Source organism: Cyprinus carpio, chromosome B16 (genome assembly GCF_018340385.1).
Source record: "Cyprinus carpio isolate SPL01 chromosome B16, ASM1834038v1, whole genome shotgun sequence".
Lineage (NCBI taxonomy): Eukaryota > Metazoa > Chordata > Actinopteri > Cypriniformes > Cyprinidae > Cyprinus > Cyprinus carpio.
The window spans coordinates 27,743,717-27,771,290 of NC_056612.1; the positions used below are offsets into that span (position 1 = coordinate 27,743,717).

General features: G+C 37.6%; 1 protein-coding gene and 1 pseudogene across 1 annotated transcript in view; both read left to right on the forward strand.

The window, feature by feature from the left end:
• LOC109051680 (fatty acid-binding protein 10-A, liver basic) overlaps positions 1–27,574 on the forward strand; it is a 677,383-nt gene that overhangs the window by 227,267 nt on the left and 422,542 nt on the right. The window lies entirely within an intron of this gene.
• Positions 3,325–27,574, forward strand: part of LOC109079963 — a 41,906-nt pseudogene continuing 17,656 nt past the window's right edge.

Here is a 27,574-nt window from a genome sequence, read left to right on the forward strand (position 1 = left end):
ACAAAAAAACTTAATTACGTATTGTTTTACACAAGTAGGCTAAAAAAATTTCCTGTGGTATGTTGTTTAATGACAGCGAGGAGCAATAATTCATCTTTAAACTAAACTACAGATCCCATGTTATGAGAAAATTTTAGTGAGAAACAATGATCAATGATGCCCATTTACTTCGATATTATGATGGACACTGCTGGATTCAGTGGTCGAAACAGTCCATTGTCCGGTATATAGAACCAATGATAATAGCTTACTGTAAACCGCAGCTGCACGGAGGTGTTGATGTCGCGTGTGAAGGGCATCTCCACAACATAATGAAAAATACACTATGTTGAAAGGATATTAAACTAGGAGAAAACGGTTAAGATTTGCACCTTTCCTTTTTTAAAATACTTTGTCATTGACAAGCCGAATCAGACAATTGTGTTTTACACTGCAATAAATATGGACTTATCTGTTTCCACTAAAAAAAGCTAAAAGATGTTCATCAGCAAAACTGCATACATTTAATTTGGTTTTTTTTAAAGTAATTGAAATACTATTTGGCCAGTGGAAAAAGAATGAGATCAACTCTATTCTAAAAAAACCATCTTGTGTTTATGGATATTTTCATATATATTATTAAACATAACAAGGATACTGGATAATTTTTAGCAATACAAATTAATGTGTATGGCACAAATGGCATTATAGTCCCCATCTCATATTTCCTTAATGTTCAGTGTTAAACATGGTGTCACGTGCATGGGGAATATGCATGGAAATGACATGCAGATGAGGTTATGCAATAGTAAAACAAGGCGTTGTAAGCTCCATATACGGTGATTTCGGGGAGGAGTCGGGGTGGAGATGCAGCTACGCACAATCTTCCCCTGACTGGGATTTATAAAGGGATTTTTGCGCAGGTTCTGGCGTACGCATGGTTTTATAAATCTGAAAACTTTTGTGCCTACGCAAATTCTGCCTTATGTGCGTACGCACACTTTAAGGATGAAATCTACGCAAAGTTTTATAAATGAGGCCCCAGATCTTCGGAGCGGGCTCGCGAATCTTTTGATTCAGATCAGGACTTCGGAGCGGGTTCGCGAATCTTTTGATTCAGATCAGGACTTCGGAACGCGTTCGCGAATCTTTTGATTCAGATCAGGACTTTGGAACGCGTTCGCGAATCATTTGATTCGGAACGCGTTCGCGAATCATTTGACTCAAATCATATCATCCAAACCAGATCTCCAAACATTTCTATCCAAACCATTGATTCATAACATAACTTCGGAACGCGTTCGCGAATCATTTGATTCAGATCAGGACTTCGGAACGCGTTCGCGAATCTTTTGATTCAGATCAGATCTTCGGAGCGGGCTCGCGAATCTTTTGATTCAGATCAGGACTTCGGAACGCGTTCGCGAATCATTTGATTCAGATCAGGACTTCGGAACGCGTTCGCGAATCTTTTGATTCAGATTAGAACTTTGGAGCGGGTTCGCGAATCTGAAATGATGGTTCGCGCATGATTTAGATCATACTGAGCGCTGATTGTGAATTATTTGATTCAGATCGGAACTTCTATATTCATACAACAAATATGGGCCATGAAATGTTTGTTAAAATGGTCAAAAATGCTGCTTGTGGCTGGCAACTTTTAAAACGAGCTATTTCTAAATTATTTAATTTGATTTAACCAAATAAAATGAGTTTTGTTGGTATAAATCGATGCACATAGATTGAATAATGTTACATAATACACTCTTTTTGACTTATTTTTTTGTTATTTTAGATGTTACCTTTTTTCTAGTGTGTTCCTTTCACTGCAAACTTAATGAGACACTATTTATAAAATAAAAAAATAGACAAGAAATATTGAATATGACTTGAAATTATTTTATTGCATAAAGAAAGATGAGTGTGGAGTAAAAAGTGCACTAAACCTGAGCACCCACATGATTCCCAGTACAGTATGTGATGTGTTTACAGAAAGTCACTCTTTAACCCACTAAACAAAGTTTTGGTTAAAAATAACTTAAACCTCCACACTGATTGTCCTTGAGAGTGTTGAAGTCACTAAAGATGAGCTCACACAGATATTTCATGTCATTGTCCTAAAGCTAATATCTCCATTTTACCATTAATCAAAAATGGTTTAATGAAATAAATAAACTGAATAAAATAAACAAAGGAAAGACATGTTGGCATGTTGAGCTGATGATTCTGAATGATGAACCTATAGTTTGTGAAGAAAACTGACCTTTTAAAAAATCAGTTTCTACAATTTATTTCAATGGTAACTGAAAGTGCATCACATAGGCACAATAAAGAGAAATATAAAATAAAAACAAAATTAACTATCCGATATTGATATATAGATTTTAAAAACTATATAATAATAATGACAAAAATATAATATATATTATTTTTTTGTTGGTCTTAATTTCATTCAAAAGAAAAGAGAAGTTTCGGTAAGATGAGAGCCTTTTCTTTAGTTGTCCTGTAATAGAGGTGAAATAAAATAGATAATATGCTCTTATATAAATATACTTTTGAAATGAAGCAAAACCTGCCACCTGCTGGACGTTATATGCACATTCTCCCTGGCAAATGGTCTAACTGCTATGGGCATTTATTTACAGCTTTTCTATTATATATATATATATATATATATATATATATATATATATATTATCTATATTATATAATATATATATATATATATATATATATATATATGTATATTTGGTGTTTTATGATTAAAATTAAAAGATTTAGATTTACTAGTTATTAATTGAATATACATACAATGCGCCACAAAAAAAGGTTTTTATCAAATAGATGCAAATACTAAATTTTGACATTTGAGTGAATTTCTGACAGCAAGTTTGACATTAACATAATTTCTTAACATTGAACACCTTTGAATGCATGCAAAGCACAGTTACAGGTGGAAAAGGTGTGTGTTTGTAAGGCAGGTGGGCATGACATCATTGCTTTATTCCTATGGGTGCCAACCTATATGCCACAAAGCATCATGTCTCAGGGGCTCAATCAAGTTCTAGACTTTGTGTCTCAGAAGTATGAAATGCCTGATAACTCTGTCATGGGCTAAATATCGATTCGAACTGTAAAGCAGCCAAAGAAGAGCTTCGTATCACGACTGAATGCAGATAACACAGTCGTATATTTACTACAATGACAGAGCATTCGCCCACAACACAATGACAACACATGGGAATTGACCCGCGAGCCCCGCCCCCTTCCCCGTCCTTTATCCCCTCCAACCAATCCGCTTCGCCGACACATGCTGAGTCTCAACCAATCAGCGTCGCCGTCACACGCGCATCATCCTGCCCAACAGACCCAAAGAAGCTTAAACAGAGTTAAGATGGCGGCATGTGGATGAGGAGGTTGTATATTTCAGCTCTTAGGTTGCTTTCGGAGAAGAAAACACACATTGTCAAACCCGACCCCTGAAGAAAAGAGAAAAGCCCACCACAAAATAATTTACCCGGGACCGAGCCCATGACGTCCATTCACTTCGTGGTGCACCCGTTACCCGGGACCGAAGACCAGCTAAATGACAGGTATTTATACGAAAGAGCGGTTTGCGATCTGTATTTACCTCTGGATGAGGTGAAAGCGCATTTAAATGTAGTTAATAAAATATCTGGGGTATTTTATGTCTTCTGCAAGCGCTCAAGGTTGGACATTTGGGTCTAAAAATAACGAGGCCCGGCTTGACTGGAGACACAATGCGGGTTGGGGGATGGGGAGGCGAAAAGAGAGGGAACTGCGATGAATTTATGCCTTTACACATCAAATTAAGACTTTAATTTTAAATATACGATTTATATATTACATTTAACTCGTGTTTTTTATGATACGCCGTGTGAATGCGATAAGAATCGCTGAATAAAAATCCTCTCAGGTTAGCCGGTTAGCCGTTAGCACTGCGCGAGCTCATCCGTTTAATTAATTTATCCTCATAAAGTTGGTCGAAATCACATCACAGCTAGTCTGAAACGTGTTTTGTCGTGTGCCCCTCTGGTTTGTTTCATATCCAGCGCTGAACAGTGATTTCTAACACTTATATTTTGAACTGAAGATGATCTGGATAAAGGATCTTTGAGTTTAATGTTATGCTTTGTTTGTTTGTCTCTTTTCATGACGTAGAAATCCAATGCCAAAAGCTCTAGTTTAACCAGAGTGTCTTTCAGTGACGTTACATGTCTTGAAACGTTATAAAGGAGCTAAATATCGTTAACTTGATTAGTCAAAATGGTTGATAGTTGGTGATGGAGTCTGATGACAGCTGCATGTGTAACACTGAGATACTGTCCATGTCCGGAAAGGTAATAAAAACATCATCAAAGTAGTCCATGTGACATCCGAGGGTCCGTTAGAATTTGTTGAAGCATCGAAAATACATTTTGGTCCAAAAATAGCAAAAATGACTACTTTATTCAGCATTTTCTTCTCTTCCGGGTCTGTTGTGAGCGCGTTCACAACACTGCAGTGACGCCGCTGATGTACGACGCTGCTGACGTGTTTTCTTTGTTATTGGGCGAACCAGAAAATACGTCAGCAGCGTCGTACATCAACAGTCACAGCAGTCGTGTTCACAACAGACCCGGAAGAGAAGACAATCCTGAATAAAGTCGTAATTTTTGTTATTTTTGGAGCAAAATGTATTTTCGATGCTTCAGCAAAATTCTAACGGACCCTCTGATGTCACATGGACTACTTTGAAGATGTTTTTATTGCCTTTCTGGACGTGGACAGTATACCGTACATACATTTTCAATGGAGGGACAGAAAGCTCTCGGACTAAATCTTAAATATCTTAAACTGTGTTCCGAAGATGAACGGAGGTCTTACGGGTTTGGAACGACATGAGGGTGAGTCATTAATGACTTAATTTTAATATTTGGGTGAACTAACCCTTTAAGCTTCTGTGTTGGGTTTTTCCCAATGCAGTTCACCCAAATCCCTTAAAATGCTTATTTTGACATCAGTTTTGTAAAACCAGGCTAACCATGGGTGACATAGATAAATCATCACTAAATAGTTTTTTTTTCATTTTGACACTAGAATAAAGGCATGTTTATTCTAAACACTCATACAGATCACAAGCCATATTGCGTTTTTGATTTTATTTAAATTGACAGATGCACCACATTCAAAAAAAGTTTATTTTTTATTTTGATTATAGAAGTGTAAAACATTCTTGTGTGTGAGTGATTTAGTATGCAGCAGTGTAATATTATTTTTGGTGCCGTTCGTTTTGGTAAATGGTGCCATTTGGGCAATCGATAGTCTTGATAATAAAGAATCGTAAGCCATTTATTTAATCAGTGCATGGAAATGTTACGTTAGTGTTATGAACCGTCACTTCATGCATCAAAAAGTAATCATGTCCAACAAAGGGAAAAACATGCATCTAGATTAAACGCAGTTTTGAGCCATTTTGTTTGGACGCTTAGTGCCCTACGTGTTATCACGCTCTTGCATTTCTCGCCACTACGTTTAGGTTTTCTTGTTCATTACTATCTGTCATCCCAGAACGGATGTGTGCTTGCACTAGTCATTAACGTTTCAGCGTGTACACGGAGACCGCCATCCTTCATTGTCCGCTGATATGTCTTGCAATAATGAGCCGTGACTTGAAGGCTTTTCTGCTGCGCTGCGTTGACAGGAAACTAGGGACCTTTCTGCACACGTGTCCCCTTCATGCTAGATTCAGCATGATCTCAGTCGCTTAGACTGTGCACATTGCAGTACGATGTCGCTGATCTTGGGCTTTTTGAAGAGCCTGCATTAAAAAGCTTGTGTATGCATGTGTTTGCATTTATACACAATTTTTGGCAATATTTCCCTGCCATTATAAGATGCTGTGCTATGCATTATAGTATTGTGGGAGAGCATATTCATGTTGTTTTTGGTTTGTTTTTAAAGTACTTGGACAAAGGGGGAGCTTTTTTGCGGGAGCTTTGCTCTTGTTTTCATACAGAGGTCATATACAGAGAGTGGTTCAGTATTGATTGTATTGAAGTGAGACGAGAATCTGAAGACCTTACTGATGGGTTTAGGTGATCGTATGTAATAACTTGATTATGTAATTTGAAAAATGTCTTATCGTTTGTAAACATCATGATGTTTGTGTTCAGAAGTCGTCTCTATCGCTTATCATTGTTCAGATGATGCTGTAGGCATGTTGCTGTACTAGTGTGCCAAGTATGCCAAGCAAAACATTGGCTCTGTTCCAAAACCTAGTGAGCTGCCTACTAAGTGAGCATCTTAACTGAAATGAAACATCGTAAGGGACTTATTTGGAATGCACTAGATAGACAGCAGCCCTGTGTCTTTAAAATAATTGAAATGCTCTAGATGAAAAGTGTATGATGCCTTAAAATGCTGCCTTTCTAGGCAGCGCACTAGATTTTGGTATGCAGCCATTTTTGCTCTTTTACAGCAGGTTTATGACACACTTTTTGTCCAAGAGCTTGAAGGACTAAAGTTGGCCAACATCTGAGAGAAATCTTTTTTCCTCAGCCAATTTGGAGCCGTTTGCACGCTGCTGTAAGAATCACATCTATCCTCATGTCGCTGTCTGCTGTGCATCTGCATTTACTCGTATGAGAGCTACGACACACCATGCGGCCTTCAAAGTGTTTTTTTGTCCCTGGGGCACTCATACCCAAGGTTTCCTGGTGGAAATCGTATGCATCTGATTGGCCTAAAACCTCTTTATTTTCATACCCAGTCATTGGTTTTAAGGGCTATTATCTTGCGGCATGGAAAAATGAAATCATTCGTAATGAAAAGAAGATTTTCAGCAGAGACTCATTTTTAGTTTTTAGTCAAATACAAATGTATCAAAAAAAAAAATACAAATACAAAAATCTTCTTTACATTACGTTAAGGTAAACATTACAACCTAAAAATAAGACATAAATCAAGAAATATAAAAATAAATTTCACATTACTTTAAAAAAGGTAAACAGTACAAACTGAAACTGAGGCATAAATCAAAATAACAATAATACCTAAACATTGCACTTATGTCGTGCAACTTAACTCTTCGAGTTTCAGCCTAACTCAAGCTTTACTCTCTTCTTGAAAGGCTTTGTGACATTTTAAGAGGCAAAAATCACTGGACAGGAAGGTAACTAACTTGGAACAATAACGAGTCCATACACAATTTCTAGACACATTTTTCTGCAACATGAAATTAGTTATTTGGAGAATAAACCCTCTTAAATGTCTTTCTACGAACTGGTGTGTGTGTGAGAAACTTGTTTTTGATATCCTTTATAATCTGTATGCTGGTCAGTTCACAGCAGTGATAGAAATTCACCTTTTCCAATAAGTTTTAAATTGATTTTTACATTTTATTGGTATTTTTACCTTTATAAAGCTATTTTTCTCAGAGGGACATGAATGCATTTAACCTGCGGTTACAAATGCATAAATAATATTTTGTTGTTTTAAACACAAAACATTGAATAGTAATATTTACAATTATTTTAAAAATGAAAAAGATGTGTAATTAAAACCGCCAGTAGCTGGCAGCAAGTCACCGTTAATGAGTGAGTCGTTGCGATTGAACCAAATTATTTAATGGGTGATTCATTCAGGAACTAAACACTGTCATGTTGCTCAGAGATGCAAAACAGTGCTGTGGCTGTGTTTGGAATTATAATTTTGTTGGCAAAATAGAGCAAAAACAGGCCACAGGCAATATTGTGTCTAAAACGTAAATCTTTCATTATGACTTTTAGAGGTGAAAACTGGCACTCTTTGTGTGATATTGACTAACTTCCTCTCTGTGATATTTTTATGCATAAGTGTCATATCATCAATCAACGTTGATTGAATTTTGCAAGTAATAACTAATTTAGACTAATCATTTTACTGATAAATTGTGAAATCGTTATAGCGAGTGAAAGCATTACAAATCTTTGCATGTTTATTACAAATGTTTGATGACTTAGAGGTCGTTTGTTTTTGAACTGAAACTAGGCCTCCAGGTTTATTTGAACATTCATTATTCTGATTCATTAAGTTGTTTGAAATTGCATTTTCGAAATGCGTTATGCATATGTATATTAAAGTATTATTAGTATTTAAACATGACCGGAATAAGTGTCAAATGCCCAGGATAAAGTGAATGGTGAAATGAAGGGCACTTGGTTTTTTCTGACCATAAGCCATGATCTGTTCCTCAGTTTGATTGATTAATTATATTTACTGTGGACATTGAGTCTCTTTTATAAGCCCAGTGCATCACATGCCTTTGATGTTTCTTACAGGCTTCGTGAAGTGTCGGAAAAGCTCAACAAATACAACTGTAACAGGTATGTTTTACCAAGCGTTGCGTTTTAAGCCCGGCGGTTTTAGAGTTCTTTCCACATCAATGAAGTATAGAGTTTTGTAAAAACACTTGACTAATATTTCTCTGTCCACACGGCAGTCATCCACACCTTATTCCATTGGAGCAGGCCAAACTTAAGCAGTGTGTGGTTGGACCAAATCATGCTGGATTTCTCCTTGAGGTAACCTTTATTATGCAGCGCTGTTACTTTATATCATGCATTATTTCAGGCTTTTTTATAAACCTGAAGTGTTTTGTTTTTTTCATGTGCGTCATTGTATTTTAAAGCAATAAATTACTCTAAATATGTATTAGAGATGTAACGGTATGACAATTTCTTATCACGATTATAGTGACCTAAATTATCACGGTATTGTTAAAATGGGCTGGAAATGTTCAAAAAGTACTGAAACATAAATCATTTCACTAAGTTTTGTATTTAAAGTCCCCCTTTAGTCAAAATCAAAGTCTGTAAAATATGAAATGGCAGTACTAACCGAGGGGAATTTTATCATGATTTATCATCAAACCAGTAATCGTGTCATCCCTAAAATGAATATTACGGTATTTGCTGGTACTCATGTTGTTCCAGACCAGTTTGCTGGTTTTTGCTCTTAACCATTACATTTACATTTATGCATTTGGCAGACCTTTTTATCCAGAGTGACTTGCATTGAATTTGAAGCAATTTCCATAATACTGAATTTCAAAGAGACTGTTTTTTAAGCTTCAAAAGAACCTTTTTTTGTTGTGTTTGAAGTTTATCAGTTCACTATGTACTGTTGTACATAAAAGACAAATGCACAATTTCTTAGAAAATTGTGCTTTTGTGTTGCATTGAAAAAAAAGAAAAGTATATGGGATTGGAACAATAGGAGGATGAATATAAAATGAGTTTTTTTAACGAAAACAAAGCAATGCCGAAAATGACATACTTTTTTGTTTCAGGATGGACGTATCTGCAGGATAAACTTTGCCGTCCAGCCCGACCGACTGGAGCTCAGCAAGCCCGATGGCAATGATGGGTGAGAAATTAATACTCCTGTTAGATGCATGGAAAATGCATGTATGAGCTGGCATGCAAAATAGCTCTAGATCTGCCCCTTCTGGTTATAATTGCTCTGGGTTTATGTATTAAGTTTGTCTTTATTCTGTTTCAAGTGTGCTGAAATTTCACCGCCATTACCCAGCTTATATGATTAAAGGTTTTTTTGTGTTAGCGTACTGTAAATATGCTTACATATGAGCACTGTATAATGATGAAGTAATTATTCCAAAGTTGTAGCCTAACAGTTGCATGGGAAAAAATGTGCTTGCATTATATTCTTAGTGATGGAAGCGAGGGAATTTTATGAAGTAGTTCAAATGGAAGGAACTCAGTCTGAAGCCTGTAGATTAGATGGGGCCAGCTTATGTTGTCTGGTTTTATCAGCAGTGGTGTTTTATTACTGAAGTGGTGAAAACCAAATACACATGCAAGCATGTTGCAACACTACCTTATAAACACTTTAATATTTGGTGGTACAGAAAATTTTAATTTAAGACATAAAAATATATTGTAACTCTTAAAATTCAAATCTTCCGAGTACGAAAAGACCATTTTTTGAAAGTAAACTACAAAAATGGCATGTCCAATGCTTATTGCAGTAGTTTGTTTGTGCATTTTTGTTTGAACTGAGGAGGTGGGTTAGTGCTTCTTTTCATGCCTTTATTTTGGGATCGAGGCATTGTCGCAGCATTGCAAATCCCCTTTTGTGAACCTCAAGAAATCCTTGGTGTTTGTATACGACTGAAATATTTTGCGGGCATGATGGCACATGATTTAGGGGAAATCTTTAGCAGTTCCCTGCCAGCCTTTCCTACAGCTCTTGCCTGAGGAATGAGCTGCAGTCAGTTCTGATTCCCAAGGGTGTTGCCATGTTAGTCGCCCCACGATTGGCTCGTAGGCCTGGGCTTTCCAGGCTCTGTGATGGTCCCACATGTGGGATTATAGGATTGTAACTGATCTCCCATCTTTTGTTTCCAGTTCAAAGTTGAGCAGTGTCTCAGGGGCAGGAAGGAGCTCCAGGCCAGGCAGGACTAGTGATCCGCCCTGGTTCCTGTCTGGTTCTGACACACTGGGCAGACTGGCAGGCAACACCCTTGGGTAAGTTGTGGCAGGGCTATCAGAATTGCAGCCATCAGGTAACGTTGGCAGGCACACGTGCTGTGCTGCCTTTAGGTATAAAATAACCTTTTTAAAGATGATTTTGCTGTTTTGTTTGCATGCAATAAAATCCCCACCTGAAAATATTCACACTTCAAACCCATTTCCAGAAACATGTTTATTTTATGTGTGAAATGCTCAATTACTAATAAGAAATTAAATTCAAATTCAATGTTTTTCTAAAGTATGCTTGTTGAGCTGTGCTATATATAAATAAACTGGTATTTTTCAACTTTTTGACTAGATTCAATGATTATTATCGTAAAGTACATTATCATCAGTTTTTCGCTAAATGAAAAGGGAACAATATTTCATAATTTGCATTTAATGAATCACTATGAATATGCATAGTAACAAACAGAAATATTTATATATTATATAATTGTATATCATCATATAAAACAATACTAATATAGTATATAACATTTATAATTATACAATATTATATATATATATATATATATATATATATATATATATAAATATATATACCGTAATAAACAATCAAATTTCTGTTATACATGATGTATTACATAGTAAAACTGCTTGATGATAAATTCTAAAACATAAAAATATATGAATGCACAATTAGCGTTTGAGTGAGTTTGTTTTAAACTGATTAAATCATCTTAATTCTCTCATGCTCACAAGACACGGAATATGAAACTAGTCCTTAGAAGTGGGCTGTTGGAGTTTAATATCAGATGCAGAGAGAATCTTGTTGGCCGTATACTGATCCTGATAGTCGCTGTGCCTGACAGGAGCCGCTGGAGTTCAGGAGTAAATGGAGGCAGCAGTGGAGGCGGAGCCAGCAGTGGTGGAGGCACGGGAGGAGGCAGCGGGAGCGGAGGGGGCGCTGGAGGAGGTGCTGGAGGAGGAGGATCTTCAGGCCGGTCCTCCACAGCAGCCCGTGATTCACGCAGACAGACCCGCGTGATCCGCACTGGCAGAGATCGAGGCTCTGGCCTTCTGGGCAGTCAGCCACAGCCAGTAATTCCAGCCTCCGTCATCCCAGAGGAGCTCATCTCTCAGGTAACACTCGCTTCATGGGCCTCTTCCACATTCCTGATTTTTACTGTTTAAGTTGGATGTGCTGGCCATAGCTCTGCTTAATAAGTTCAGCTTTTTACATTCACAATTGAGAATCTCATAGCATTTAAGCTTTAGACATACAATTAAACGGAAATAATAAAATAAACAAAAGCTGAATTTTTTTTTTGGTTATTTAGCGATACACCTAGGGCTGCAACTAACAATTCTTTTGATGATTATTGCCTGCATTCGTTGTATTGAAAAATATGTAAAATTTTTAACAAATATTAATGCATGCAAATCATTGTGTGTAAAGGTTGAAATATAAATACTACAATATTACGTAATGTGTGTATAATATAATGTACAGTATAGTAAACAAATGTATTGAAAAATATTTTTAACAAATAAGCATGCCAATCATTGTGCATTGTTTGAAATATAAATGCTACAGTATATAATATATTAACAAAACCATATTAACAAATAAAAATACATGCAAAACATTATGTGTGTAAAGGTTTGAAGTATAAATACTACAAAACAATTACTATAGCTTTTCACATTAATAAAATTTTAGAAACATAAGTTTACATTATAAAGCTAAATAAAAAAAAAAAATAAAGCAAAATCATTGCTCCCTCTTGTTGATTTTGATTGCTTCCGTTGTCCTCATTTGTAAATCGCTTCGGATAAAAGCGTCTGCTAAATGACTAAATGTAAAATATTGCATTTATACTACAAACCTTGTTTCAAAATGTTTTGCATGCATTTATAATTATTTTATTAATTGCTAAAGATAGTTTTCAATAAAACTGGGCTTTATGCAGTTAACAAAAATAATAAAAAGTAATAGAATATACTAAATTAATACTATATTTTTAATATTAATTAAATTCGTTATTTAATTCATTTTGGGATGACGTGTTCCAGACCTGCTTTGTAATGTCGCTTTGCTTCCCCAACCAGGCCCAGGTGGTTCTTCAGGGAAAGTCCAGGAGTGTCATCATTCGAGAGCTGCAGCGCACAAACCTTGACGTGAACTTGGCTGTGAACAACCTGCTGAGCAGAGACGACGAGGACGGAGATGACGGAGATGACACGGCCAGCGAGTCCTACTTACCTGGAGGTAAACAGACACCGAAGATGGGTCACGGTTATGACGCTCAAGATTTTAACAAACTTTTCTGACAATACCTTTCATACTTCCACAGAAGACTTGATGTCACTGCTAGACGCGGACATTCACCTCCGCGCACCCCAGCGTGATCATTGACGCGGACGCCATGTTCTCTGAGGACATCAGCTACTTCGGCTACCCCTCTTTCCGACGCTCTTCCTTGTCTCGTCTCGGCTCTTCACGAGGTAAAGGCTAAAACACACAGTCATGCCTGCACACACTCAGTGTCATGAAGCCATTTAGCAAGATTTGTGGAAATGCTTGTGCCACAACCACTACGTACATCGCTAACGCTGTATTTTTAATAAATAAAGTCACAACTCGCAACACATTCATGCAGATGCGGAAGATGCTGTTGGTTTAAAACTGAAAAGATTAATCATAACAAATAAATTTAGATGCCCATTATGCAAAACTTTAAAACGAAACGGTAAAACTAAGAGTTAAATTTCTGATTGGAACCAGCTGAGTTCTGTAATAATGCATCAGGTTACAATGTTGCTTTGCAACTGTTAATTACTGAACTTAAGAGCAAGTTTGGGTCAGGTCCTGCGTCGTATTTTTTTAATCACATGCAAATAAAGCAGTCCAGAAATATGCTTTCATTTCATTTCAAATTACATGTTCATAATCCAGCATCTGTGAACCGAGTGCTTTATGATCAGCCATCTTTTGAGATGCCTTGCTGCATGTTTGTGTTGTGTGAGAGTGTCCGTGGCTTTTGAGAGCTATGTGTCCAGTTGTCCTGCATGGTCATAGTCGTCGTTTCCCCCTCGTGAGCTCTCTGCGAAAGGCCCTGCAGTGCAGACAGTTTACCCATAAGACCCTGCAGTTTATACCTATACAGCTCAGCTAATGCTAGACACCCCCGTCAACAAGATGTTTTCGGCTGATATTGCAACCCACCAACTGACAGAGCCAGCCTATACAGCGTCCATATGTAGCTTTATTTTACTTATAATAAAATTATGGATCATTACCTAAAATGATCATGGATTCTTTTCACCCAAAGTGAACGTATTTTTCGACGATCAGTTGTTTCTCGGTGGTTGGTGTCACAAGAAGTACAGCAGAATTAGACCTAACTAACACAGTCTTATTAATTGTAATTTGTATGAAAATCTCACTATTCGAGAGGGTCTTTCCCAGAGAGTGGCTTACTGTTATCCCACTGGTGTGACCCTATTGCATACCAGTTCTCCTCTCTATCCCTTAGAGCGAGACTCTGAACTGCCTCCGCGAGCGGGAGTCGGTCCTGAGGCTGCGTGAGAGGAGGTGGCTGGATGGAGCCTCCTTCGATGCGGAGCGTGGCTCCACCAGCCGCGAGGGAGAGCCCAGCCTTGACAAGAAGAGCGTGCCGCTGCAGAGCCCCGTCACTCTGGGCGAAGAGCTCCAGTGGTGGCCTGATAAGGTGGGCCTTTAAGCCTTCAGTGCCCTAGAATGAGAAACTTCAGATTAGGGATGCACCGAATTAAAATACCTTGTAAAAATTAATAAAAAAATCCTTAAATACTATTTGTTATGATTCAAGTGAAAGTAAACGGTTAAGAGAGAGAAACGGATGCGTGCCTCTATTTTAGATGTGTGCAGGTCTTAAAGCGACAGCACAAAACATGTTAGAAAACATAACATTCTGCAGTTTATTTCGTAATTGTTTGAGGGCGTTTCGCTATTTCAATCATTATACTGTAACCAGCAACAATCGCCCCTTCCTTTTCTCATCAGAGACATGAGATGCAGCAGTAAGCAGTGTTTCGCTGTCGTTGCTTATATTGATTTCTACGTCTTTCTCAGACAGTTTGAATGCCCCACACTGCCGACGTTTGCTGCATTAGCGCATCCCTCTATTTGATCACGTCATGTCATTGTCTGACACAATTTATTTGCTCTTTTCGCTTATTCGGCCGAACACAGAAAGAGCTTTTTTTCCTCACTATTTTTCAGCCGAGTATTTTCGGTTGCCGAACATTCAGTGCATCCCTACTTGAGATTTCTGTGGTGCATTTTAAGTCTTGACCTAGTCATAGTTTTTCCAAAAATGTAAACGTGGTCATTTAGTTTCAGACCTGTTTTTTTTTTCTTTATTTCTTCTGGGAGTATGAAAGAAGATATTTTTTTTTGTTGAGTCCATGTCTTATTAAACGCTAAAATGTTCGAGGTAAAAAATTGTTTAGCATAATGTTTTATTTGTTACCCATTTAGATTCTCATAACTGGAAGTCAAGAAAGTTTTTTTTTTTTTTTTTTTTTTTTTTATAACATTGGAAGATTAGTTCAGTTTTACTTGTTTTTTTTGTGTATCAGATTATTTAAATTTTAAAGTAATGATAAGGTCTTATTTATATAAAATTTGTCGTCAATTCATTTTAGTGAATTTTTTTTTTTTTTTTTGAAGTATACAATTTTTACTTCAGTTTTAGTTATTCTAGTACTCCCAAGTTAAACGAAAATTAGAAATATCTTGGCTCATAGCTGAAATAAAGTAACCAAATTTTAATTCTATGTTGTTTATTTTATTTAAAGTAACAATGCTTTTTTGTTTTAGTTTTTCATTTTCAGTTAACAAAAATAACCCTGATTTTTTTTGGAGTCATTAAATCAACTTTTAAGTCTCATAAAAAGTTTCAGAAACTAATATCAGATTATATTTTCTAAGTACTTGGCATGAGTCTTTTAAACTGCATTTATTAGTACTCCTTTTAATCTTGCACATCCTTAATTGATTTAATGGCCGGCCTGTTTGGATTACACTTTAGGTTATAAGTCAGATTTCTTTGGAATCATGTTTTATTTGTAGAGTTGCTATATATCCTGAGATCTGTGATTCTTTAGGACTATGTAACAAAGTTTGTCAGCATTGGGGCTTTGTACTCTGAGATGGTTGCCGTCAGTACCAAAGGTGAACTGTATCAGTGGAAGTGGAATGAGCCCGAACCTTACAGAAACGCACAAGTAAGATTCGAAACACACATCGAACAAACAATTCCTGTCACTTTGATTTGATCGAATTGAATCTCATAAATCGTTGCGCTTTCGTAGAATCCTTCTATACATCACCCTCGTGTTCCTTTCCTGGGCTTGACCAATGAAAAGATCACCCACCTGTCTGCCAACAGTATCAGAGCCACTGTGGCCACCGAAAGTAACAAGGTAGAAGACATTTATTTATTTATTTACATGGGAACGAGTTAGAAAAAAATCATTGGACAGGAGTGTGCGGACACAATGTCCTCAGATCTCAAACTTACATGAACTTGTATTGTGTAGGTGGCGACATGGGTGGATGAAACTCTGAGCACTGTTGCTGCTAAACTAGAACATGGCGCACAAATGTTCCCGGAGCTGCAGGGAGAGCGTATCATCTCTCTGCACTGTTGTGCCCTGTACACCTGCGCCCAGCTGGAGAGCAGCCTTTACTGGTGGTGAGCAGGCAGGAGCGTGTTTGATAGCTTGAGATGTGCTGCTTGTGATGTGTGAATAAATTCTGAGTGTCTTTTTCCTTTAGGGGTGTTGTGCCTTTTAGTCAACGGAAAAAGATGCTTGAAAAGGCCAGAGCCAAGAACAAGAAGCCAAAGTCCAGTGCGGGCATCTCTTCTATACCCAACATCACAGTAGGAACTCAGGTGAGGAACGTGATGATGTTGTTTGCAAACTCGTTCTTTTTTTGTGATTTAAGGCTGGGTGATCTTATGATATATTGCTGTTGCAATGATATGAAGTGTGAATTGATAGATTATTGGGCTTGAATGGCCAGATGCACACAAAATAAAGCCAGACTTGCCAAGTATTCACATAAACGCAATCGGTTTTGTCTTAATTGGACATCTAAACCGTTGGGAAAGGAATCAGATGCATGTCAGTATATTAGATTTGCTCTTTTGGTCTTAAAGTGACAGTAGCCTAAAATATCTTCTGCTGTCTCTTAATTTTAATCAAAATCACTCATTGCTCTTGACTGAATAACTTCAGTATTTTAATAAAAATCGTATAATTAAGTCATACAGTGAAGACTGTTGAGTGTTTATTTGAATGCTACAGTTAAAGGGATAGTTCACCCAAAAATGTTAAAAAGGAAGATATTTTGAAGATTGCTGGTATTCAAACAGTTCGTGGTTGCCATTGACTTCCCAGGGCTCCAAACTGCGACTAAAACAGTCGCATTTGCGACCATAAATATTATTTTGCGAGTGACGTTTTTGCTGAGGTCGCCAATGTCGACTACCCGCCGAAAGCTCCTCGGGATTTAACCGCTAAAGTTTTCTCAGGCGGATGATTTACTTCATTCTAGCAGCGTCCGTCTGTGATAAAACGAACTCGGGCCGAAGGTTAATCCACACAACTACACCGAGTGAGGACCTGCCGCACATACAACAGCTTTCAGGCCAAGATCGGCCCATGGAGAAAAAGCCGTCTTTCAGCCAGACGTGTTTTGTAGAGTCGGCATGGCTCTGGCCCATTATCTTCTCACCGATGCCGAGACTGAACCGACAGAGACGCATTTCAGCCAGAATCAGCCCGAGTGTTATTGCTATCTGGGTATATATTTACATATACTTAAAAACTTAAAAATTTGAATGTAATGCCTTTTTTCCTAATTGTTTTGCGATCAAATCTTTTGTTATGTTCACGTATTAAAACTGAGACGATGCGCATCAAAGTTTTAGTGGAAAAAGAAAGAGAGTTTCAGACAGTCCTCTTCTCTGCCGCACATCAGAGCTGACGCACACAGTCTGATAAACGCAGCTCCGCTGTGCAGCGAGAGAGAGATGACGGAGACGTAAGAAGGGAAAGTGCAGAAAATACAGCGTCTATTTCATGCACAACTTGAACAAACTATCAGGTAAAGGTAAAGCTGTCAGCTGTGTGGATATTGGCAATATCGTTAACAATTCTCGTTTATAATAATTACTAATATGGCTTGTTCTAAACAAGATCTTGGTCTGTGTTCTTTTATTGCGTGAATGCGTGGGGTTATGGTTTGCGGCACGACGTATGTTAAAATGCATCGTGTATACACTCACTAAACAAAGAGTGACAGCTTTTTTAGTGGTAATGAGCACTCTTTGCAAGCTTTCTAGTCTATGATCCATTTAAAATGTAAAACTTTGTTTTTCAGCCACACACACGTTGCAAAGTTTCGGGAATGACATCTGCATATTCATGTGGGATTCACATGTGAAAATGGGCATTATGTGAAAATGGGCATTCACTAATTTTAGAAGCACCCTCAGTGATTATTTCTGGAACCTGGTTAATACGCTTTAATTGCAAAACTATATACAAAAACAACAAAATACAAATGCACTTAATAAAACAATTGAATAAATGCATATTTATAAGTTAAGCACTTAACTAAAATAAGTAGGCTATTAATAAAATAAATAACTGAGGCTGACTATAATCAGCTTGCTTTCCATTTAGTGAGATAAGCCTACTCCTCATCTGAATTAGAAAAAAGCGCTTCTAGTCTTCAGTGATGCAAAAAACGTTTGAGCATACACGTAATCTCTGAGCAAAAGCAGAGCCAATTCATAGAAGAACAATGTATATTTTAAAAGCAACACATCCAGTTTTGTGTGAGTGAAGGAAATCCACTTGCAAGTGGAGATTCGTGCTCGCGCATTACATGGATCACATAACATTATGCGCTCTCGATATGTCAAATATCACGCTATAGAAACCGCCTAAAATTAAGTATAAAGAGGAGAAGAAAGCGGCCCTAGGCAGCTACACATGCCAGGATCCGCCACTGCCAGATGCAGTTAGAAATTTACTAAAAACAAGGCTATCGCAAGACATCTGGTGGGGGGTGGGCACCTGGGGTGGCCAGCCAAATTTCAGGGGGGGCCGGTGCCACCCCTGGCCACCACGTAGAGACGTCTCTGAGGAGGAGCACAAGCTACACTCAGTGGCCAAGTGATGCTTATGCTCCATGATACTGGTACAGACTCTGTGTAATGAACAATTCTTTGTGACTGTAGATTTAAAGCTGGAAAAGACATTTAGTTCCCACTTTAAGTGAACCTTAGTTCCCAGGTCATCTACAAGATGGATTAAAATGCTGATAAAGTCAAGAAAAGATGAGACACATGACAGTATGACTGAAATGTTAAAATGTAAATAAATATATAATAATAATCGTAAAATAAATAAAACATGTTTATTCTGTGGCACCTAAAAAAATTATTTGGCTCCTAAGTTTTTTTCTTATAGGAGCCAATGGCTCCTTGCTCGATTTTTTTTGTTTGGAGCCCTGCTTCCATAGTATTTTTTTTTTTATGTTCAACATAAGAAAGAAACGAGGGTGAGTAAATGATGACAGAATTTTCATTTTTGGGTGAACTATCCCTTTAAATAGACCTGAGTTGGCAGTTTAGTGATTATAGCCTAGATATGCTTTAGTAGGCTAAGCTTTGAGTATTTCTTTTTTTGTAATTAAAACCAAAGTTAGATAAGAATTGGTTTTTTGATATGTGGAGTTGAAAAAATGTAAACAAATATCCAGACCCTAATTATTTGTAATTTGTATTTTGGATCTTATTTCTAATGACACAATTATTATGTTTTCAATCATTATTCTATCATTCAGTGAATTATTCAATCATTGAAAGTGAATTTGGTATATTTTGGTCATGTTGAGCATCTTTTGATCATATGTCCCTAATGTGACAAAAAAAAAGTTAAATAGCGTAATTAGTTCTGTATGGTTCAGAAACATGCAAAATAGTCTTATGAACTAACGGAATTGTGATAAGTGATTGTGGATCGTGAAAAACACACATTTTTGCTATAACGCCCACCCCAGTTGAGGATTACCAGTTGATGACATCTCACTTCCCGTAGGTGTGCCTGAGGAATAACCCTCTATATCACGCTGGCGCTGTGGCCTTCTCCGTAAACGCTGGGATCCCTAAAGTGGGCGTCCTGTTGGAGTCCGTGTGGAACATGAACGACAGCTGCCGCTTCCAGCTCCGCTCGCCAGAGAGCCTGAAGAACATGGAGAAGAACACCAAGACACAGGAGATCAAGTAAGATGACCGTTCATCTGTGACCAGACACGTGCATGGAGGGATTTATGCTAAAAGTTATGCTTGTTCTTGTTGGCAGAACGGAGAGCAAGCCAGAGCTGGTCAAGACTGAAATGGGCCCCTCCCCGCCCTCACCCAAGCGCGTCCACATGCAGTGACACTTCCTCCATCGCCAGCAGTGCTTCTCTGCCCTACAGTACGTACACTGCACCACTAACCCATCCACAGTTCTGCAGGGTTTATATTGAACGTAGAAATAATTTTTACTCAGAAATTGCAAGTAAGTTTGTCAAACAGTTACAAAGACATAGGTAGTACAAAACATGAAATACTGCTTTCTTGTAAATAATTTACAACTAACCTTCACTGTAAAAAAAAAAAGAAAGACTATTGAAGTCTTTTAACATCAATTTCATGTTTATTTCAATGAGTTACTTGCTACAAATTTAGTGCAATCAGTTTTTCTGAGTGAGAATTTTTTATTTTGATTTCTACGAAACATTTTTCCATAATATAAGTCTCCTAGTCATGATGCAACAATAAAGATGGCCTGCGATCAGTATATAAATGAAGCAGTCCCTTGCCTAATGGACGTGTGCTGCATTGAATGATTCGGTTTGTTTTTGTTTGTTCCTTTCTCACATCTTTGAAACATTTTATTAAACTCTGCTGGTTTACACTCTCTTAGGAAATTATATTGCTCTGCAAACACCCTCAAATTATTTTTTTTTATAAAGAGTTAACCTTGAAACCATTTTAGAGTTTTTAATCCAAGTCAGAATCTTTTGAGTTTAATTTTTACCCCACACAAAAAAAATCATATCTGTTTTTAAAAAAAGAACATCACACAAAAAATAAAACATTAAAAACACTTTTGTCTTTAATTAAAATGTGGTTGCAGTGTTTTGCCGTTGCTCACCTGTTACCTGCTGTGCTACAGAGCGAAGGCGCTCAACGCCGGCTCCTAAGGAGGAAGAGAAAGTCAATGAAGAGCAGTGGCCTCTACGAGAGGTCGTTTTCGTGGAGGACGTTAAAAACGTCCCTGTGGGAAAGGTGGGTGCTGGCGTGCACATCGATCCAGCGGAGACCGAAACTACAAGCATATTTTCTCCACTGATTTATTGTCTGCATTTTTGCAACCTTTTAATATAATAAGAATCACCGGTCATGACGTTTTATACAAGCATACTGTGTTTTACTCGACGTGTGACGTTGCTGTCCGTGTTGTCTATGTGTGATGCTTTGCTATGACACCTCATTTGCAACAGTTCTCTCTTTTGAACTCAAGGTGCTAAAAGTCGATGGTGCATATGTTGCTGTGAAATTTCCAGGGACGTCGAGCAGCGTGAGCAGCCAGAGCGCAGCTCCCACTGACTCTGACCCCTCCTCACTGCTGCAAGACTGTCGGCTGCTCAGAATAGATGAGCTACAGGTGAATAAACACACGTGACTAAAAGCACACACACACGGACCTTTCCATTTGCTGAAACATCGATTGATTGATTGAGAATTAAACATGGCATTTTGATGAAGAAATTGTTTTATTTTAATATATTCAAAACATAAACTACTAAAACCATACATCCATTTCCGGAATAAGATGTTAATGTCTTTCTTTCTTCAGTTGCAAAGAAATTAAATTTTTTTTTTGAGTAAAACATTCCAGGATTTTTCTCCATGTAGTTGACTTCAGAGAAGGATGGCGTTGTCTTTAGTGCCTTGCTGGAATGCTTTTAAATTGCTTCTTTGTTTTTGTTGTTGTTGTTGTTGTTTTTAAGTAGCAAGGCCTAAAATCAGATGCAAATGATAAACTTTTTGTGACGACGCAGCAGTGGCCCGATCGTGGCCCCGGGCTGTCAGGCTGTCCTTATTGTCGTGCCCTGCACTGGTCTGTAGAAAGCAGTGAAATGATAATATAATCAATTGGTGATTGATAAAAATGATGCATACACTGTCAAGCATGTGTGTGTTTAAAAAATAAACATTATATATAATATATGTGTGTGTGTGTATATATATATATATATAAATTATTTAAATGTATAAATGTATGTAAAACAATTAATATTAAATTTGAGAACACTTAATTGCATTTTGTATAGTTTTAACTAGGGATTGCACCAATCCCCATGATGGGGGGGGGGATTTTTCATGGCTGATTCCGATACAGATTTACTTTTTTTTTTTTTTTTTTTTTTTTTTTTCTTTAAGCAACAAGAAAGAAGGAAAATATACATAAACAAGATGTTTATTTGGTATTAAATAGGCCAAACTAGCTTTTGACTATATGAACAACAATAACTGCAACAATCTGAAATTAACGGCGCAGTAACTGCACAGTAAGTAGCCTACATTCAATACAACATTAAGATGGTACAGACATCAGCATTTACAGCTTTTGTTTTTGATAAGGTGTTGAACTACATAAACTGCCTTAAATGAAAAGATTAACTGATAACCATGTGAAATTAAAGGCAAACGACACAAGTCAACACACATTCAAGAAGTATGGTTTCTTAAATCAGCATTTAGTATTTGTTTTAGTTTTTAAATTTGGTTTTAAATAAAAAAGTTCTTTACCAGCTGAGACTAAATAAAAGTAAATGCTATATAAATAAATTAATCCAAAATGTTAAAATCATGTTGGTGCGAATAAACAAAGATGCAAATAGTGTTTTCATTCGTCCAATTGAAAAAAAAAAAAAAAAAAAAAATAGGAGTAAGTGATTCACATCTGTATTTTTTTTTTACTTGAGCCAATTGGAAAAATAAACTAAAACTATTGGCTTAAGTTAAAAAAAAAAAATATAGATGTGATCATTACCCACTAAAAAATTTTAATTGGATGAATGAAACACTTTTTTTTTTTTCAGTGTGTCTTACAAGCAGGTGAATTTTAAATCAAATTAGTCTATGTAATTTTAAGGTAAAATAAAAATAATCATCTTATATTCAGAACACTGACGTTTACTTCTGGCTTCTCCAACGTGTATGCAAGTTCTACTTTACCAAAAAAAAAAAAAACGCATTTCAGTTTTGTCACAGTTTAGTCTGTTTCGTTTCTCATCCAACACGCGAAAAGTTGAGCTGTACATCCCTTCACTGTCTACGCTTGTGTAGGGCACGGACAGGTAGCTCACGCAGCTTCAGCGAGCGCAGGAAAGGGGCTCTTATTTTGTGCAGTGGGCTGTTCGCTTCCTGCTATCTGTGCCTCAGACGTGTAACTCTGCACTTCCAGTGCTGAACGGCTGCCCGTGTCCTGCGCACAGATTTCGAAATCCTTCCACACAAATGACATGATAGCGAAATGATTACAATGTAGTCTCGTGCACGCAGAGCGCACTTCCGGAAAATTGGCCGAAAAAAGACCAAAAACCAGCCGATTGTGCCGATCGTCGTATTTTAAGGAAAACCGGCCGGTTCCGATTTATGCCGACCGGTCAACCCCTCAGGTGCATCCCTAGTTTTAACACCCCCACCCCCCCTCAGCCCCTTGTTTTGAAAAACCACTGCGGTCTATTAAATATCGGGGTAAAAATAAAAAACAATATTGCTGTATTTTTTAGCTGAGACATTTCTCTTTTTCTTCTAAACAGGTTGTTGAAAAACTGGTGGAACGCCAAAAGTTCCCGACTGTGTTTCCATTCAGCGCCAGATTCCTAAAAAACTTTGTATCCGCCAGAAAAAGCTGAAATTTTTAGCTGTGAATGTGTTGACTACCAAAGGTGAATATCGTCTTGCTTTTAAATCTTGCGTTTTGTTGTGAATTTCCCTGAGCATCTACATAACTGCCTCCTGTTTGTCTTTCGTCCTTCAGGAGTTCATGCCGGTGTGTGAAAACAGGCAGCTGGGTACGGTACTGTGTCTTTGACTTGGCCACCGGCAAAGCCGAGCAGGAGAATCACTTCCCCACTAGTAATCTGGCTTTTCCCTGGCACAGAGTGGAGCGTAACGTTGGCCATCTTCACTGCTGGCCAGGTTGAGACAGTCACGAACCAGTCTGGTGCGTTGCATGCACTCAGTTCTCTCTTTTGCCTGTTTTAACTTCCTCCTCTTCGCATCCTCAGGAGAGTCCTATCATTCTGGAGAAGTGGTAACGGCAAACATTTATCCCATGGCTAAAGACTGTATGGGGTGGAATACAGCGAACCCTAGCATTGGCTAGACCTCCCGCCGATTGCCCAGCCTAGGAATGGGAGTTCATTTCGGTTGCCAACCCACCTTCCCAGTAAACTCCACACTCAAAAAGGAAACAGGGCGGCGGCCGTGCATCATCATGGCTGTGGGGAGGTATCGATACACCAACGCATCGCTGACTAAACATTAGACATTCAGGTTAATCTTCCCTTCACACTTAGTTTTAACGCTTGACACATGTGCTTCGAATATGAAAAATTAAATGTATCAAAGTTGTATTTCAAATAACAACACCCTTCAATTTAAAAATAAAATATTTTCCATATCCAATGAAAAAACTCATCCAGTGTTTCTGGTTTGGTCTCTGCGTTTCAGAAGCAGACGCTGATGCAGCACGTGCTGCGCTGTGATTACGAGGCGTGCAGGCAGTACCTGATCAGTCTGGAGCAGGCCATGCTGCTGGAGCAGAACCCTCACGCTCTGGACGCTCTGCTGGGTCACCGCTGCGACGGCAACCGCAACATCCTTCACGCCTGCGTCTCCGTCTGCTTCCCCGTCAGCAACAAGGAAACCAAGGAGGAGGAAGGTAAGCATGCAGTGTTTTCAGTGTTGTTTTAGTGTCATTGAGATACTATTACAGTGTTTATTAAAGGGATAGTTCGCCCAAAAAAATTTAATTGTCATCATTTACTCACCCTTCATTTGTTCTTTTATTAAGCACACAATATGGGTGCGGCATATGGCAAATATATATCACGATTTTTTTCAGAAATATCAAGATTTTATCACAATTCTTTGTCATGTTGGTTTTACTATTTTGCAAGTAGTCTGAACAGTACAGCCAAACTAATTGCCCTATTTTAAAAACACAAAGCCTTAACAGGGTACAAAATATAAAATGAAAAAGAATGGGAGATCATTTAGGCCAAAGTGGGCGAAGATAAACTATGTCATATAGTTTGGGTATCTTTGTTATTAAAAAAAATAATAACAAAAAAAAAAATAAAAAAAAAAACAAACAAAACAAAAAGTATTCAACAGCAGAATTAAATAAAATAAGTTAACAAATATAACAATAAAACACTATATACATAAATTATACATTGATTGAAATAAATTGAATCTGATTGAAATAAATTCTTAAAAGATATTAACAACTATAGAATTAACTATCCTTTTAATATTTTTAGTTAGTTTTTATTATTATATTTTCTGTCTTTAATTTTTTGTTTTAAGTTTTAGTCATTTTGTTTTTATGTATAGTTGTTGTTTAGTAATGTATAGGTTAATTTCAATTATATAGGTATGATTAAACTTAAATGCACTTCAGTCCATTTTAATTCAGTTAATGGTTTTAATTAAGACAAAAATACATCTAATTTGTTATTTTTAAGTAACAAAATTGATGACAATCACCATAATATGGAGCTGTGTAGACATCATGTCCTTGTTTTCGGTGATGACAAGTGAGGCAGCTCACTAGGATTTGCAACGCAGCCGATGGTTGGATGTTTTTTCCAAACCCAGCCTACCCAGATGGACTTGAGTGCTGTGCGCGATGTGTTTCAGAAGCAGAGCGGTCCTGAAAGGAACACGTTCGCTGAGAGGCTGTCCCGCGTGTTGAGGCCACATCGCCAATGCTATTTCAGTGGTGTCCAGCACCTCCGGGCAACCGCCCGGGAATCGTCCAGCAGGCCGCGGTGTCAGTGGCCTCAGAATTCACTGGCATAAGAAAAAACATTTCACCTGAAGAGCATTTAAAAACGATCGTTGTCGTTCGACCGATTTATATCGGCCGATATTTGGCATTTTGTTCAAGTTGATTTCACAAACCTTGCAAACTTAGTTGAAGTCCAGTTTGTGAGATTTGTGAAAGTGGGTCATGCGAATTGAATGATTTAAACATTAAACTCGTGATTTCAAATTTGCACTTGCAGATTGTATGTTTTTTTTTTTTTTTTTTTTAAATCCATGCGCATTAATTAATTTTTATTTGTTAATTTTATCTTGGCCTGTTATACTTTATCTCAGAGTTCAATGCATTTCTTTTAATTACATTTTTTAATAATACAGAGCAAGAAAAAAAGAAGGGGAAAGCGCTTTGGAGTTTGAGTAGACCAACTGCACTCAACGTCAAATGTTTAACTTGAACATTCTCCCACAAAATGTCGCGAGTCTAGAGCCCTGCACACATGATGAAAATGGCTTTTCTGCTGTTTCATGTTTCATTGTTTCGTGCTCTTTGTTCTCGTTTCTGTAGCTTGCGTTTGAGGGAGATGATGAGGCGCTCCCTCCGCGCTGCAGGTTTGGGCCGCCACGAATCTGGCCCTTCCTCCAGCGACCACCAAGACCCTGTTTCACCCCCTATTGCACCTCCCAGCTGGGTACCAGACCCTCCACCAATGGATTCCCGGCTGAGTTCAGCGGGTTTTGGGTCATAACAGATGTATTGCATTGCAAAATAAGTGATTGTCTTGATTGTCTTACGAAAACCATCTTCTCCGCTAGACGGTGACATTGATTTCATCCTGGCCCCTGCAGTGGGCTCCCTTACCACTGCTTCCACAGGCACTAACCAGGGACCCAGCACTTCCACCATCCCAGGTACATTAACCGGCCTCCCAAAAGACAATCTGCACCAGTGGTTCTCAACTGGTTTTTTACTCCAGTTTACCCCAGATTTTGCTTTGGACATCCAGGTGACCCAATGGTGTTACTTATTCAGTATAATTGATTAGTATTGATAGGATCATAAATAGTTTATGTTAATATTTTGTTTGTAAATATTTTATGATTTTACTTTAATTGTATTTTTTGTCTTTTATTATTTTTAAAAAATATTTTAATTTTTTTATATATTTATTATTTAACTGCATTTAGTGTTTAATTTATTTCAAGTAAAAAAAAAAAAAAAAGAGTTTTTTTGTAAGTTGTAATTTCAGTTAATGAAAATAACCCTGAATTAGAATATAAATGCAACCTGTTTTTTCGGTCACAGTCCCTTCCAGTTGAGAATCACTGACATGGCTCTGTGCTGTTCATTTATAAACTACCTTCTTGTATATGTTTTTTTCAATATTTTCCCCATGTCTTCTCAGGACCTTTCTTCTGAACCGTCAGTATTGAATCTAAAGACCGGAAGGCGGAACGCACACCTGATCTCTGAAACAATGTGTGACCGCGTCGTCCTGGCGACCGACCTCTCACATTGAGAGAGGCTGCCTAACTCTGCCAAGTACGCCACAACTCCCTGCCACTCTAAATAATAGCCAGCCTCCCCCCCTCTTAGCAGACCTGGAGTGTTTTGTGTTTGCTGTTGTTTTGATAGGGATGCTCGTTGGGATGACTCACAGTCCATTGTTCGCGGTGAGGGGGGAGGAGCGAGCTTTACCCAGCAGCCATTCCTGTTATTAGAAGCCACCACACGAACGATAGCGCCACAAGGGAGTTTAAGTATGGCTGCAAATAAAATACAATACAAATAAAATATTCAATACAATTTTATATACAATTTTATTTATTAATATTATATATTATTATTTTTATATATTTTTTATTTTTTATTATTTAAGTAGTTTAGTTTTTTTTTTTTTTTTTTTTTTATTTTAGTTTTTACTTTAGTATTCCAAG